The following is a 15,994-nucleotide window of genomic DNA, read 5'->3' on the forward strand; positions in this document are numbered from 1 at the left end:
CTGGTAGCACAAACTGTTGATAAAGTTGGCTAGTTCAGATAAATTTACATTTATTTGAAGTACACTTTAAGTAAAGGTGCTATTTGCTCGGCTGTTCACACAACAGTCAGGCATTGAAAATTGGCCTGAAGAAGTGGATATCCCCACGAAACGTGTTGCCATAATGCACTTATTAATATTTGTAATTAATTCCGTGTCATCCCTGAGGTAAGCCACCTCCTCCTTTCCTTTTATTGCTTTTAACGCTGTTTTAGTACAACCTGGGCACCTCTGGAACTAGTTGCTAGTGGTAACTTCCATTTGGGAGACTGCTTTTCTTCACAGAACTGTTAAGCTCCTCCTGGGTGGTCTCAGACACACCTCTTTGAGGACTGAAGCTGAACAGAGTCAGATGATTTAATCTCTCCCACCATCTGGAAAGTCACTCCTTTGCAGATGCTCCTGTCAATGTGACACCAAGGGCTGAAGTTTGAGCTTATGGTGTCACAAGAGAAGGAAGTAAGCGGTAGCATTCAAAACCTGACTGACGGAATTTCTTTCACTGAAAGAAAGGGACACTGAAAGCAATAACGTTACTGTGGCACACCGATCTTGTATAGAGATCTTATGGTCTATGTAAAGCTACATACCCATGTTGGGATTTTTCAAACAATTTTTCTCATGAAAAAAAGAAAATAATGATGGTATCCCCTACAGTCTCTTTAGTAAACGTTTCCCTTAAATAGTCAAATAGAGATGAGATCAATGTAAGTACAAGTGCTCAGAGTAACAAATCAAATTTCTTTTTATAGATTATTTAAGAGGTTTCTGATTGGTTGAGAGGATTATCTGGTAAATGTTAGCACAGCAGGAAGAGGGGGCGGGCACTTGGCACCCAGCGCCATCCTTGGTCAGTGAATGAAGGAAAGAACAATGTTTTCTGATTTTGCAGGTGCTTGCGATTGTTTTAGCGCTTGTTGGAATGCTCTTATAATACTGACCTAATTATGCAAAAGAAGGGGAAAAAAATACTCGATTCATTTCTTCTCTTTTTCAGTCCAAGAGAAAAAAAAAAGACCTTTTGCTTTGTGAGGAAACGCTTCGCTTTTATTGCAGCAAAGTAGTAGCTTGAGTGGAAGCGGAAAGATAAAAAAAACAAAAAAACAACAGTAGCGATTTGATATTCCAAAGGTTTTGTGTGTACTTGGTTGGTTACAGTAATTATACCCAATAACTGACAGCCAAAATCGCGCAGGAGAATGGAAGGGCTGCTTTTCTCAAACAGGCTCTGCTGCAGAACATCTGCTAAGAGATTTGCATATTAATTAACCCATATTAACTCTAATTATTCTGGGAAATTATCAAATAAATTGAATTTTCTAATTTTAACCTTTTCTTTTGCTCAACGCGTGGCGAGACTGAGGGGGGGACGCACCGGTCTACCTCACCTGGGCGATGGACAAAGTAGTCGCCCCCACCGGTGTACCCCCTTTGCTTCATAGACAACCTACAGAGCTTTTGTCCTCCTCCAGTTTTTTTTTTGGCTTCTGTGTACATCGGGGTCTCTGTACATTTGTTGTGAGGTGGAACATGTGTGTGTTTGAAAGCACAGATGGTGAATTTGTGCAAGGGTGAGGAAAGGTGGGAGCTCCGAACAGTTGAACAAACCTCACTTTTTCTCTCTCTCTCTTCAGCCTGTTGTTTGTGCCTGAGCAAATAAATGGGAGTTTAATTCAATTAGAGGCTAGCTTTATCCGGGGCCTCATGACAGAAATTATTCAATATTTTCCCCCCATTGCATTGTTTAATTTACACATCGCTGCCTCCATCCCCTTTTGTGCCCTGTTTGGAGTGACCGTAATGCATTGAGCTTTTGTCCGGGTCCGTGTCGCAGTCCCTGTCTGCTTTTGTCCATTGTGAGGTACCAGCGATGGCGCTTTTGGAAAACAGGAAGGTTTAATGTGTCAGGGACGAACGTTCGTCTGTTCAAGAAATAAATAAAAAAAATAGCTGAATATTTGCAAATGCTAACTAGGCCTCGGCCCAAGCAGACAAGAGGGTTGTATTAAGTTATCTTGATGAAATGCTCCTATTCAAGTGCTGGCTTTGCTATCAGAGATTAAAATAATCTGTTGGGACAAAGACCACTAGGACCACTTAGCAACTTGGAATCTCAAGCTGTCTAAAGACAGTGGTTGGCGGGAACCAGGCCTCCAAATTCACCTCAGAATCAAATGTATGCTACGGTTATTTGCCTTTAAATGAATTCAAAGTTCCTATCCCGTCTACATTCCTGACCTCAAACATCTCGAACCATACTTCCTGCTCATCTAAGTATCTAATAGACTTCTTTGCATATATCCTCTTCCTCTTCCCATGCATGTCTCCAAGTCTTCTCCGGGACTACTTTGTTTTATAAATTACCCACAGACCCATAATCCCTTACTACTGTATCCTGTATCCAATGTATCTTAAGCCTTGTACACACATAGGAGGATTGTAAACTGGCTGGGATGGGGACTTGATCCCTCAGGCCGAAGGCCGAGGGTGCAGACTCGAGGCCGAGTCATAGGGTGCACACACACATCCAATTTTGACTGACCAATGATTGGACAATTGTACCACTTCCATGTAGTATGAGAAATGACCTACGCAATCTGTTCATAGTAGTCAAAATCTGTTAACCCTCATACTAAATGGAGGTGCTAAAATTGGTCAGTCATTTGCCAATCAAAATTGGATGCCTGTAAGCACCCTTACTGAGTTTTGTTGCTCTGAAAGATTGGGGGGGTTGAAGCTAATGCACATGGTAGAGCAATACCCTCAACCTGCACTCGATCCGCCAGGCAGTTTGCTCACCGAAGCAACGAGTGGCAGAGGTGGCCCCTCGGCTGAGAAGCATCTTCTAATTGATTCCTGCACTGCTGTTTGTAACATGGGTGTCCCATGGGTTGTTACAATTTACAATCAATCACCCTATAACTGTAAATATCTCCAGACTAGAAAACATTATGAAAATATCTAATCAGAATAGTTTTCTGTTGGCCAAGTTTTTACACTTATGCTGGGATTACAGGGTTAGTTTTTGAGGTGATTAGATGGTTCGATTGATAATTTCTTACATATCCGATCTCTCTTTCGATTCTTTTGCCACTCGATTTCTGATACGAGTGAATGGAAAAAGATAAGAAAAAACTAGCAGAAGATAAAAGAATCGACTGCAGAATCGAGCGGCAAAAACGATCGAGAGGAGAAACGCACGGCAGAAACGAACTGTGTATTCCCGGCATAATGGGAAACGGTTCAGTATTCATTATGTTGTACTTCCCTGCATTCCAGCAGATGCAGTTGATTCTGGAACAATTTGTGCAGTTGTTTTAGAAGTTTTGAGGGACAATTACAGCAATGTTCTCCATGGTAAGTAATTACAGTAGTCACTGCAAAGTGGAATCGAGCTTAAGTTGGCGTTAACAATAGGGATGCTCATTAGGATTTCGTGGATTTCGTTTCCTTATTTCCAATTGGAAAGCCGTATTTCCGATCCGAACTTGGAAAACGGAACTTGGAAAACGGATTTCTACAGAAATACTGCATTACACCAATTCGGTAATTTGAGCCTAATCACAGAACTCGGAAGCAATGGATCAATCAGAGAACGCAGGGTCAATTTAGAAGTATTTGGCCAATCAGAGAATGCAAAAATCACACAAAAAAACCTACTGATCAGAAATCGGAACTCTGAAATCGGAAAACAATCGGGCATACGCCGAATCTGTAATCGGCATTGGCAGAAATCGGAATTTCTGAAGAATCGGCAATTGTTACTTCCGACCATCCCTAGTTAACAACATGGAAGAAGTAAATTGAACACACAGGGCAGAGCAGCTTGCTGAGGCAGTCCGTTCAGGCGCCATCTTGAAGTAAACTGACACTTGACGTTGCCAACAGAAATTCTCTGGCATTTACCCGATCCTCTGTGTGGTGTTAAAAATAAACCAAATGAGTTTTTTTCTTCTTATTCAAATAACGTCTCCTCATTCAGTCAGTTCTGTTTAACTACTTAAGTGTAGCTCATGCCAGTTTATGGGGCGGCAATGGGGGCACCCTTATTCAGTTCATGACCTGCAATTGAAGGGACCTAACTATTAACATCAAAATAAACTGATCCCTCATGTGATTAAGAGCTGAGACCTTGTTCTATTTAGAACCCCCAGAGCCCTTCATTTCCACCTTAATGGCTCGACCTCCCCCTGTTTTTAACCATTCAGGTGATCAGCCATCCCCAGCTGACTTGTAAAAAGGAAAAAAAAAAAAAAAAGAAGTGTCCACTCAGTGTTTCCTTTCCTGGAGGTGATGAACAGCAAACCAGCAGCACACTACCTGAGCTGAACATTTGTTGGTAACAGCTGCAGATAGAGGTGGTGGCTGGGCTCAGAGCTTCTGCTGGTCAACCAACACAGGATGAACAGAAGAAAGTCTAATTTTCGTCTTTATGGAAGGAACAAGAGGAGGAAAGTTTTGCTAAAAGTGGACTTAAAGCGACTGATTCCTCGCAGATATTCTAAAGTAGAAGACGGCGAATCCTCGGCTTCAGGTAGGGGATGGATGCCTCGGTTGCCGTGACATGTGGGGGTCCTTTAAAGTCGGTCGCAGCTTTCTGAGGTCATTGAAGCCACGAAGCCTGTTCGCTTCAGATGGATCAAGACTGATACTTTTAGCTTTATTTTCTTCGGTAGGATAATGTATAGGCAGCTAAGGAGAATGCTTTTAGTAGACTATCTTGGTCATGAGTTTGAGCCTCAGTTATACTCTGCTAACAAAGCTACTGTCTCTAGGGCCAAATTCTTTGAGGGAAGCCAAGGAGAAATCAGATGAACCAGGTGGTTCTGGATCACCATAAGCTGTCTGGGTATTCCCTACTAGTAATAAATGTTTGATCTGTCAGCTGCCCATAGACCACAGGCTGATTCTCGAGCATGGTGGCATAGTGGTTAGCACTCTCGCCTTGCAGTTCTGTGACTCCGGTTCGATTGCCAGCCAATACTTTGTTTACCCGTGTCTGCATAGTTTTCCTCCCACATAAAGACATACAGATAAATTAATTGGAGTAAGCTGATTTACGATTATTATTTAGTATTTCTATATCACTGACATCTTCTGCAGCGCTGTACAGAGTATATTGTCTTGTCACTGACTGTCCCTCAGAGGGGCTCACAATCTAATCCCTACCATAGTCATATGTCTATGCATGTATTGTGTAGTGTATGTATCGTAGGCTAGGGCCAATTTAGGGGGAAGCCAATTAACTTATCTGTATGAATTTGGGAGGAAACTGGAGTGCCAGGAGGAAACCCATGCTGAGACGGGGAGAACATACAAACTCTGTGCAGATAGTGCCCTGGCTGGGATTTGAATCAGGGACCCAGCGCTGCAAGGCGATAGAGCTATTCACTACACCACCGTGCTGCCCATTACTTTACAATGAGTAGATATAACAATCGGTCCAGCACTATTTTATCTAAATTATTTGAAGCAGATCTGTTTGATTCCTTTTGTTGACCTTCTTGATATTGGTGGAAATCTTAAACCAATTTTGAGCAGTGGATTATCTGAAAAGGAAATCAGGTGCAGAACATCTGAATATGTTGAGTGAGTTGGTTTTGCATTGCCCCGAGCAGTAAAAAAAAAAGAGTAAAGGATCTGATCAATTATCATGTGAAATAAGGGGCTGTGTTGCCCTGTGTTGGAAGATATCCCATGATCAGTGTTTTGATTGAGAGGATCTCGGCCATTAGGCAGATCAACCCTCCACTATACATTTGTGTGGTGGGCATTAACTTAAAACAACTAACTGCATGTCAGAATTTGCAACCTTGTGGAACTTGGGACACAATTAACATTGCAAATGCTTAGTCAATGTGTATTCGAATTACACAGGGATGTTTTGCATAGGAATGTGCTTCTTAGCCAAGTGTCATCTGAGGACTATCATGAAGAGGGGCAAAAACTGCCAAATTTTACTAAGATATACCCAAATAAAGTAAATGTAAAAAAAAGTACTACTAGGAAAAGTTTTGTTGGCGGGTTATTCTTTATGCTTCATTGATTGTAGCCATCTTTATACACTTTTTCTTTTGCCACACTTTGCTGGTATCAAAGAACCAATCCCATCAATCACTGGTCCTTAAAGGGGGATTATTATTATTTAGCATTTATATAGCGCTGACATGTTCCGCAGCGATGTACAGAGTATATTGTCTTGTCACCTAACTGTCCCTAGAGGCGCTCACAATCTAATCCTTGCCATCATATGTCTTTGTATGCAAGTATTGTGTAGTGTATGTATTCAAACAAACACAGAACATTTATATCGCGCTTTTCTCGTGGCGGACTCAAAGCGCCAGAGCTGCAGCCACAAGGACGCGCTCTATAGGCAGTAGCAGTGTTAGGGAGACTTGCCCAGGGTCTCCTACTGAATAGGTGCCGGCTTACTGAACAGGCAGAGCCGAGATTCGAACCCAGGTCTCCTGTGTCAGAGGCAGAGCCCTTAACCATTACACCATCCAACCACCACATGTATTGCAGTCTATGGCCAATTTAAGGGGAAGCCAATTAACTTACCTGTATGTTTTTGGGAAGCGGGAGAAAACTGTAGTGCCCAGAGGAAACCCATGCAGACACAGGGAGAACATACAAACTCTGTGCAGGTAGTGCTCTGGCTGGAATTCAAACCGAGCACTCAGTGCTGGCAAGGTGACCCTGTCAGTCTTTACGGTCCGTGATTGGACAAATTCATTTTGAATTTTGGAATTAGACTGCTCAATTGAGACATTAGTAGAATTTTGTTTTGTGAAAGCCAGCTCTGATGACAACAGTTACAGAAGAATTCAAAAGTAAACTAGCGAGAATATTTTTGGGTTGTGGGAATAAAGCAGAGAGTCTGGAGGAACCCCAATCATACACAAGGAAAACCCATAAAGATCGTCTCTAGACAGGAGTTTAAAATTAGACTTTACTTGCAAATTTCCAGAGATTTAAAACTGAGCTAATCAGAGAAATTGCTCATCAATAAAACGGCAGCTGGCTAATCAATAAGCAGACATTAGGTTTGTTTGGCTGTTTCAAATGTTGAAATTTGCATGTAAAGTTGAATTCGAGGCTCTTCTCTTATAGAGTCCCTAGTGGGATTGGAACACAGAACCCTCTAGCTAAAAATGCAAAAAGTCCATCTACCAGTATTTAGTATTTTTTAGTCTATTCTATTGATTTAGTCCATTTTGCACCGTTGCATAAAATCATGTCCGCTAAATGTTGTCATGCAATTGTATACTGTAATCTATTTCTCTACCCTGCGTTCTTTTCCCCTTGTACTTTCTCTGCATTAATCCCTCGCTCTGGCCGCGATACCTAAAGAAACTTGTAACAATTCAGTCATTGGAGACTTTCCGAACTTTGGAGGTTGTTAGTGTCTTAGTCACGCACTTCATTGTGTTATCTTTTGCAGAGGAAGGTATTAGACACAATAACTCACACAAGGACAGTGTCCTCATATTTCTGCCGGTTTCCTTGTCAAGGTTTTGAAGTCCAAGGTTTTAAAAACGTAACTCTGAGCAAGGTCCCTTGTGGCGGATAACTTTGAAACAACATGTTTGAAAAAAAAAATGAGTTGAGCAGAAAGAAAAGAGTTCTGATTACTTTTTTTAATGACGTTTGTGTCAGTTTACCAGATTTGAAGTATAAGTACTTATGACTTAGAAATTCACCAAGATCAATAAAGCAATTATAATTGATCTTACTTAATTGTAATCTTATTTATTTAGCCCATCAGGATACCTTTTTTTTTTTACTTATTTAGATTATATTGGGAGCGCCCCATATTTTGTTTGTACTGTAGATATTTCATTAATATCCATCTGTGCATATTTTAGTATGAGTTACACATGATCATTTTGGGTGAAAGTTTCCTCAGTTCCTGTATTGTGGTGGTGGCTGGATAGTGTACTCGTTATGCTGGATACACACGGTGCGTTCACGCACTCGATTTTCCCGTCGATTCGTTTATTTCCAACATGTCCGATTTGGATTTCGATGGATCGTTAGGTCGATTCGCATGCAAACTATGCCGAATCGACCTAACGATCCATCGAAATCCAAATCGGACATGTTAGAAATAAACAAATCGACTGGAAAATCGAGTGCGCGAACGCACCGTGTGTATCCAGCATTGAGGGTTCTTCCCAGGAGACCAGGGTTTGAATCTCAGCTCTTCCTGTCCAGTAAGCCAACACCTCTTCTGTAAGGAGACCTTGACAAGACTCCCTAACTCTGCTACTGCCTATAGAGCGCGCCCTAGTGGCTGCAGCTCTGGCGCTTTGAGTCTGCCAGGAAAAAAACGCTGTATAAATGTTCTGTGTCTTGTCTACAAACACCCTAGATTTCTAGGTTGGCACCCAAAAACGATTACAAACCTGTATTTTGATTTGTACTGGTTATATACGCAGGTTTGTCTGTTTTCCATATTTTTGTGTTTACCACTGCGTAATATGTTAGCACTTTATAAAGAGAAAATAATAATAAAACAGTGTATAAGTAGCCATACAGATGAAAGCTTTCCTGATAGCTTGACCGTTTTTCCTGCCTCTCTCTGCAGATCTTCCCCCACTGTGCAAGATCATATTAGGTATGATAATCAATTCATCTGGGTAGAGTCAGGAAAGCGATAGATCACAGATAATACGATTCAGACCTGATAGGCAGAAAACAGATCACAGATAGATGAGTTATTCTGTAGCACAGAACCATGAGTTGCAGTAAGGGGGTGGCGTTATTTTGGGATTGTTGTAGCACATTTATAGTACAAGTGCACTTACCCTTAATGCTGGGAACACACGATACAATTTCACATCCCATCGGCAGGAATTGGGCAATTATTTCTGACATGTCCGATCTGTTTCCAATAGAGAAAGGGATCGAATTTTGCGAAGTTATCATCGGAAAATCGATCCCTTACTGATCGGGAGCAGTTTAGACATATACATACGCTACATCTCCCTGTCTGATCAGCCATCAATCGGATGGGAAATACTTAATGTGTTCCCAGCATTAAGCAAATTTATCAGAAACTTACAAGATTTGTACACTTTTGTTAAGACATTTTAAGCTCCAGCAAAGCAAGGAAAGCAACCATAAATGCAGGAGGAACATATAAATGCCATGATGTCAGTGCCCAGGTGACAATAATACCATGACTCCCTTGCTGCAAGTCCACAGTACTGTAACCCAAATAACTTTTAAAATTCCATTACAGAAGGTTTATTGGCTGTTAATGAAGTCTATGCGGTATCATAAATAAGCTATATTCGTTTTTTACACCTTGCTGTCCCGCGAGTTTTGAGCTCCTGTACCTTAGCCATGATCTGTTCTAATGATAGGAAGTTTCTTTACTATAGCTCTTTGTGTTTATGCTCCACTCCTGCTATTGTTGTCCAAGTTCACGTGTGTCCATTTCAGGGACAGTAATGACTACCTTGGTGTGTGTGTTTTGTTTGTTGAGGTTTCTGGACAACACTTTGCAGAAGCTCAGAGAGGGGTTTGGTATCAATATTTTAATTGATGCTCTTTCTTGGACTCTTCCTGCTAAGGGTCTTTGTTCACAAGATGTGAGAATTGTCCTAGGATGCTGTGGGTTGATGTGAGGGTAAGATAGTCCTCCTCGGTGAAGAGACAATTACTGGATCCCTGATACGGGAATTGCCACAGGCCATGGCACACTCCCGCCACACTTCAGCTTAACTTGCTTGCTGCTGCTCCAGTTGGTTAGTTGACTAAAGACTCTTAAAGGGAATCCAGGGTGAGAGGGATATGGAGGCTGTCATATTTATGTCCTTTTAAACAATACCAGTTGCCTGGTAGTCCTCCTGATCATGTGTGTAACTTACACCCAAGGGCCTTGAACAAGCATGCAGCAGATCAGGTACTCTGACTCAGGTATTACTGGATTAGTCATGTGCTTGTTCCAGGGTTTTGATTGAGACACTACGTATGCCAGAAGAGATCAACATGGCTGCCAGGCAACTGGCGTTGTTTACAAGGAAATGAATATGGCAGCTTCCATATCCCTCTCACCTCAGGTTCCCTTTTAGGTGTCCCAAATCGACTGTGAACGATTGTAAAAGTGATGGAAGAGTCCATGTTTGTGCAGCGAGATTCTAGGAAAGAAAATTGTGTGTGTGTGAAAGGGGGGGAAGGGAGGGAGGGGGGGGGGGGTGCATGACCGGCTCTGACCCGTCAGTTTAACGCTCTCTTGGTACTGTTCCGTCACCACAGCTGTGTGTGTGTTTTACCTTTTGTGTTATTTTGACACTACCATACTCACTGTACCCTGCAGGACAGCAGTTCCCCGTTGCAGTTATGTTTAGAATATGTTACTTCTACAAAGTCATACTACAGCAGAGTCATTTGAGAACAACAATTGTCTGCTGATTTCATGAACGTTCTTGAATAAAGCTCGGAACACACTTTCAATTATGATTGGCCAATCTATGAACAATTTTATCACTTCCATGTAATATGATAGCTTACCTACACAATCTGCTCATAGTATTCAATATCTGTTGGTCCTCATACTACTTCGAGGAGGTAAAATTGGTCAGTGATTGGCCAATCATAATTGAAAGTGTGTACCGGGTTTTATAGTTCTATCTTCTTCCATCTAAAGATATGTACAGACACTGTACAGTTGATGGCTGATATAGTTGTGACAACTGAATTTTGAACGCAAGTCTGACGTCTGTACAGACACCCACTGTCTCCTGTGCCCTTCAAAGAATGGGTGACACGGAGTTGGCTACAGTGCATTGGCTCTCTTGGCCTGGAACTACTGCAGAGATCAGAAGCTGGCAATCTATTCTGTCCAAGCCTGTGACCGCCTTTGATAAAGATGATTCTGCATCAAATACAGCCCCTTCAGTACCATTTGTCCCTTTGACCAAGTGAACCTTTCCACAGGCCTGCATGTAACATAAATGTGTGAAATTTACAAACCTATACTAAAATTTACTTTGAACACCTTGACGAATGTCTCCTGGTATGCCGGGACCCAGGGTAAAGGGATTTCGGACCTTCTTCTGTCAACAGAAGGTGATGATGCAGGCAGGGTCTGGCCTAGTCCTAATTACAGCTTCAGTTACGTCTCCTGTTCCACAAACAAAGCCTGGCTGATATATGAACCTCACTCTTCCCTCCCCCAAATTTCTCAAGGCAAAAGTCAACCTGATCAATAACCCCTGTGCATTAGGAACAGATGCTGCAGTGTTGGGCAAGTGACAGACATCTGTGAGGGGGGCTCATAAGGTAACACTGTTTACCCTTGTCACAGATAAAGGCTCAGCTACTTCAAATGTCAGACTAATTATCTGCAGCACTTACTAACTATTACAGGCCTGAATGACTTTATAATTCCCTGTAGCAAGTAGGGGCCATCCTGAAATGTCACGCCATGTATGTTTTCAGCCAGGTATTAATTAAGAGAAACATTATAATTATGGACCAGCAGCTGTAAATGAATAGTTTCGTGGGATTCCGAGATAAATATGTTGAACATTTTGATTTCTTCTGAAATGGGATACTTAAAAGAGTACAGAATTGGAATGTGCGATAAAATCTCCATAGATGCAGATAGTCATTTAAATTAAGGCCCAGTTCACACTGCACAGATGAAAAACTGATCGTGTAAAAATCAATCCATGAAAAAACTGATCCAGGGAAAAACTGATCCATGGAAAAACTGATTCATGGAAAAACTGATCCATGGAAAAACTGATCCATGGAAAAACTGATCGTGGAAGGCATCAGTTTTTCATCTGTGACCCTCCGCTCCGTAAGCACGTGGTCAATATGACACATGTGTTGATCAGGAAAAATCACGGTCACCCAAAACTTGCACTCCATTCGAACGGAGCAATGTGAGCAGATCCTATTGATTTATATAGGATCCTTTCACCTCCATTAGGATCTAGTCCATTTGGTTCCACTGAATGGACAGTTTTTAAAGCCAGTGTGAACCGGCCTCTATGCTTTATGATTTACACATCTGAATGTAAGCTCAAATTGCTTCCTTGATGCCATGGCGACAGCACGCCCTTTGGAGCACAAACTGCCCAGAGATTCTCTATAAAAGTAATTCATTGCACTTTTTTATGTGCAAATTTTCAACTCCTCAAGTAATCCACTGTCTGGGAATTATGACATTCTCCTGTCTCATAATTCCTATTAGAAACATTGTGGAATGCCTTTGCACTGCAAGTCACTGCTTATCATCTCTGTGCAGCTCCTATATGCACTTCAGGACACAGCAAGTAGGGAGGAGTCACTAAGTAACCCGCACTTCCTCCTTTCAATGGTAGGGGTCCTTAAATTGATTTCTGGCCAGGGCACTCTTGAATGGGTTTTGTATGTTTGCTGGGGCCTTCTTCAGGCACTGCAGTTTCCTTCTACCCCCCCCCCCCCCAAAAAAAAAAAACATACTGGGAGTATAAATGGTTCCTCTAAAAAAACTCCTCCTCTACTATGGTAGGGAATGGTAGGCATATTAAGGCTCATACACACGGGGTACGGCCGTCGCCGCAACCACGTGGCACGCGCGTGTTGCGGCGACAGTTCGCCCGTGTGTATGACGCGCGCGCCCCGAACCGTCGCCCGTCGGAGCTGTCGCCAGGCGATTGACATGTTCAATCGCCGGCTACAGCTGTCGCCGCAACCTCGCCGGAACTGTCGCTAGTCCCGCATGTGTATGCGGGCTAGCGACAGCAACCCACACACAGCACACGGAGCTTCCGGCGGGGGGGAGGAACCTCGGTGACAGCTTCCGCCACATCGCTAATTCCTCTGCTGCCGTGTGGATGCAGAGGGACTTGGCGACAAGCTGTCGCCGAGCTGTCGCGCACACGCTCCCGTGTGCTAGCGACAGCTACAATTGTCCCCCAGTGTGTACTTAGCTTAACTATGACTACATTTGGGGCTTCAGATTGTGAGCGCCTCTGAAGGACAGTCAGTGACTAGTATTCAGTGTACTCCTTAATGCCAGGTACACACAATGCAATTTCCCATCATTGGTGGGTCGAACCGATAATTTCCAACATGTCTGCTCAGCTCTCATAATCAATAACGGGAATCACTTTTCAGAACAAAATCGATCCCGTTACCGTTTGGGAACAGATTGGACATGTCAGAAATTGCATCATGCGTGTCTAGTATAAAAACTCTCCTGAAGATACCAGCGTAATAATATTTTGAACTTTGTAAGTCACAAGCCAGTGTGTTGCCAGAATTTACAGACATATAAAAAAGTAAAAAACAGTAAATGCGTATTGCATCGTTAATTATTAAGGCTCATTTGAAAAGCGTTTACCCTACATAAATATAAATACACTAACACTTTAAAAAACAGTGTCTATTTATAATTGTAGCAAGCTCTGACAGGTCCTCTTTAAACCGTTTGGGATTGGCATACGGCGATTGCACAGTGATTTCAGTACACAGTTTAAGCCCGGAGAGCAATCCTTACTCTTATCCTATAATCGTAGGATTGCATGGCAGCCGTCCACCGCTACCTGTACAAAGCGTAATTACGCCAGTATTTTTGGCAAGGCCTCTAATGCCGTGGACTGTAATTAAGTTGTAAAGATTACAGTGAGGGATTGCTTATCAATGATGGTTTTAACTATTTATCATGGCTGTTCAGTTATTTCTGCTCTCTCTTTCCTCCTCCTTGGAGAAGCCTGGAGAATCTCTCTGTGTTTTGGAGCCAAAGAAGAGCGTTGTCTCTTTTGTTTGTCGCATTGTAGAGCGAATCTTCTTGGCCTTGTAACTCTTTTGTGGTTTTGATAAGTCTTTGCCTGATTCAAAATCTGGGCACATTTTCTGCTGCAGATATTTAATTTCTTTCTTAATTTCCTCCCGTTTCTATAGCAATGATATATTATGCATTCATAAAACAATTCTTACGATTTACGTTAACGAGTTTCATGAGTTTAGTTTTAGTCTAGTTCCAGGCTGGGGTGTGTTGCACATCCTGCAAAAATAGGATTGCAAAACATCGGAGGGGTGAAGTCGCATTGAGTGTCAAGGCGTCGCTAGCCCCAAAGTTCAGTGGCACGTGCCCCGGATCTATTCTAGGGTGCCCCGGATGTCCCCCAGGCAGAGTCAGGCAGCGGCCAGCAGTACTCACTTCCGGTGCCTCAACGGGGAGCATGCTTCGATTTGTGGTGTATCAATGGGGGGCATGCTGGGTGTTGTAGTGCTTCTATGTGGGCTGTCGTGACTTTATGAGGGCATGCAGGGCGCTGTGTTTTTCTCCAGGGCATGCTGGAAGTTGTAGTGCCTCCATGGGTGGCCCGTGGGAGCATGGAAGGGTGTCCACTAGAAGGTCAGAGAATTTTGCTGGGCAGGCCTTCTTAGACCGCTGTTAAGGTCATGTAAATTTGGCTCCACCCATGACCACACCCACATCCTGGTACATGGCCACGCCTGTTTCAGTTGGGTGCCCAAAAGTGTCCCGGATCTCTTAGAATCTTAGCAACGACCCTGTTGTGCGTTAAAACGTGCAATGCAACGCATACGGTGAAGCATACAGTAAATATCAAACGTGCTTTAAAGCTAATGGGAATGGTTTAAAAAAAATGAACCAGATACTTACCTAAGGAGAGGGAAGGCTCTGGGTCCTATATAGCCTTCTCCTCTCGCCATGCCCTCGTTGCAGCACTGACTTCCCTGTTTGAATCCCACGCTGCGGGGGACTTCAGAAGTCTTCAGGAGCCGAGTCCTCCCGAAGACAGGCGGCTCCATACTGCACATGCGCAAGTGCGCGAGACAGGGTAGTATGCAGCAACCCGAGTGCTCCCGAAGACTTACGAGTACTCCTTTGGTGGCCGCGGCACAGAGAGCAGTGTTTGACCAACCAACACCTTATGAACGATATCACACCTTATCAAGGATATCTCACCTTATTAAAGATATCACACTTTATCAAAGTTAAAGCGCTTTATCAGAATAGCATAGCGAGCGATACGACTTATGCCTGCTAATTGGCAATGGCACTTGTCCTGCCCTGAGCCCCTGCGGGTTCATAGCGCTCGCTATGCCACTTTGATAAGGTGTGTTATCTTTGATAAGGTGTGATATCGTTCATAAGGTGTGATATCTTTCAGAAGGTGTGATATCTTTCATAATGTGTGATATTTGAGTTATCACAGTTTAGTGAATCAAGCCCATTGTCTGGTACCGTACAAACGGCCCCATATTATTCTGATGAATTCTGCTGCACCGCACTGCTGATGTGCCAGTGTGTACATCCCATCACAATATAACCACATTGTCTTCTTAATGTCAGATGATGAATAAAGCAGCCCATACACTCAGCCGATTTTCTGGCCGACCGATCGATCGCGATCGATCGATCGATCGATCGATCGCAAATCGGTTGGCCAATCGACCGATCGACGGCCGATTTCGATCGATTTCGATGGATTTCCATCGAACTAGCAGGGTGGAAAATTTAGGTCGATCTGATGAGATTGCTTATCAGTTTGCATTGGCCTTAATGGAAATCTGATGGCAAAAAAATGCCATCAGATCGAATTTCAACAGATTTCAAACTGAAATCTATTGGAATTCTATCCTGGTAAAAAATGTTCTAAAAACGCATCAGATAGATCATCAGATGCATTTCTTATCTGTCTGCTGCCAATCTGACGAGTGTATGGGCACCTTAAGACACTGTCATGTTTGGGGGGAGGAAATTTATAAAAGCTCAAGGCAAGCAGGGAAATAACCTCAAGACCTTAGTGCTGTACGCATCCCGTTTGATGTCACATGATCTTTGGATCACTTTAAAGTGGACCTAAACTCAGAACTCTGCTCTAAAAGATACACAACAGTATAATAAGCTTGCAACAAAAAAAAACATGTATTTGTTACAGCTGATACAAATCCTAAAACAATTTTGCAGTTTCTACTT

At 42.8% G+C, this 15,994-nt stretch overlaps 1 protein-coding gene across 6 annotated transcripts in view; it reads left to right on the forward strand.

The window, feature by feature from the left end:
- Positions 1-15,994, forward strand: part of ZEB2 (zinc finger E-box binding homeobox 2) — a 209,097-nt gene that overhangs the window by 141,507 nt on the left and 51,596 nt on the right. The window lies entirely within an intron of this gene.

This window comes from Hyperolius riggenbachi, chromosome 7 (assembly GCF_040937935.1).
Source record: "Hyperolius riggenbachi isolate aHypRig1 chromosome 7, aHypRig1.pri, whole genome shotgun sequence".
Lineage (NCBI taxonomy): Eukaryota > Metazoa > Chordata > Amphibia > Anura > Hyperoliidae > Hyperolius > Hyperolius riggenbachi.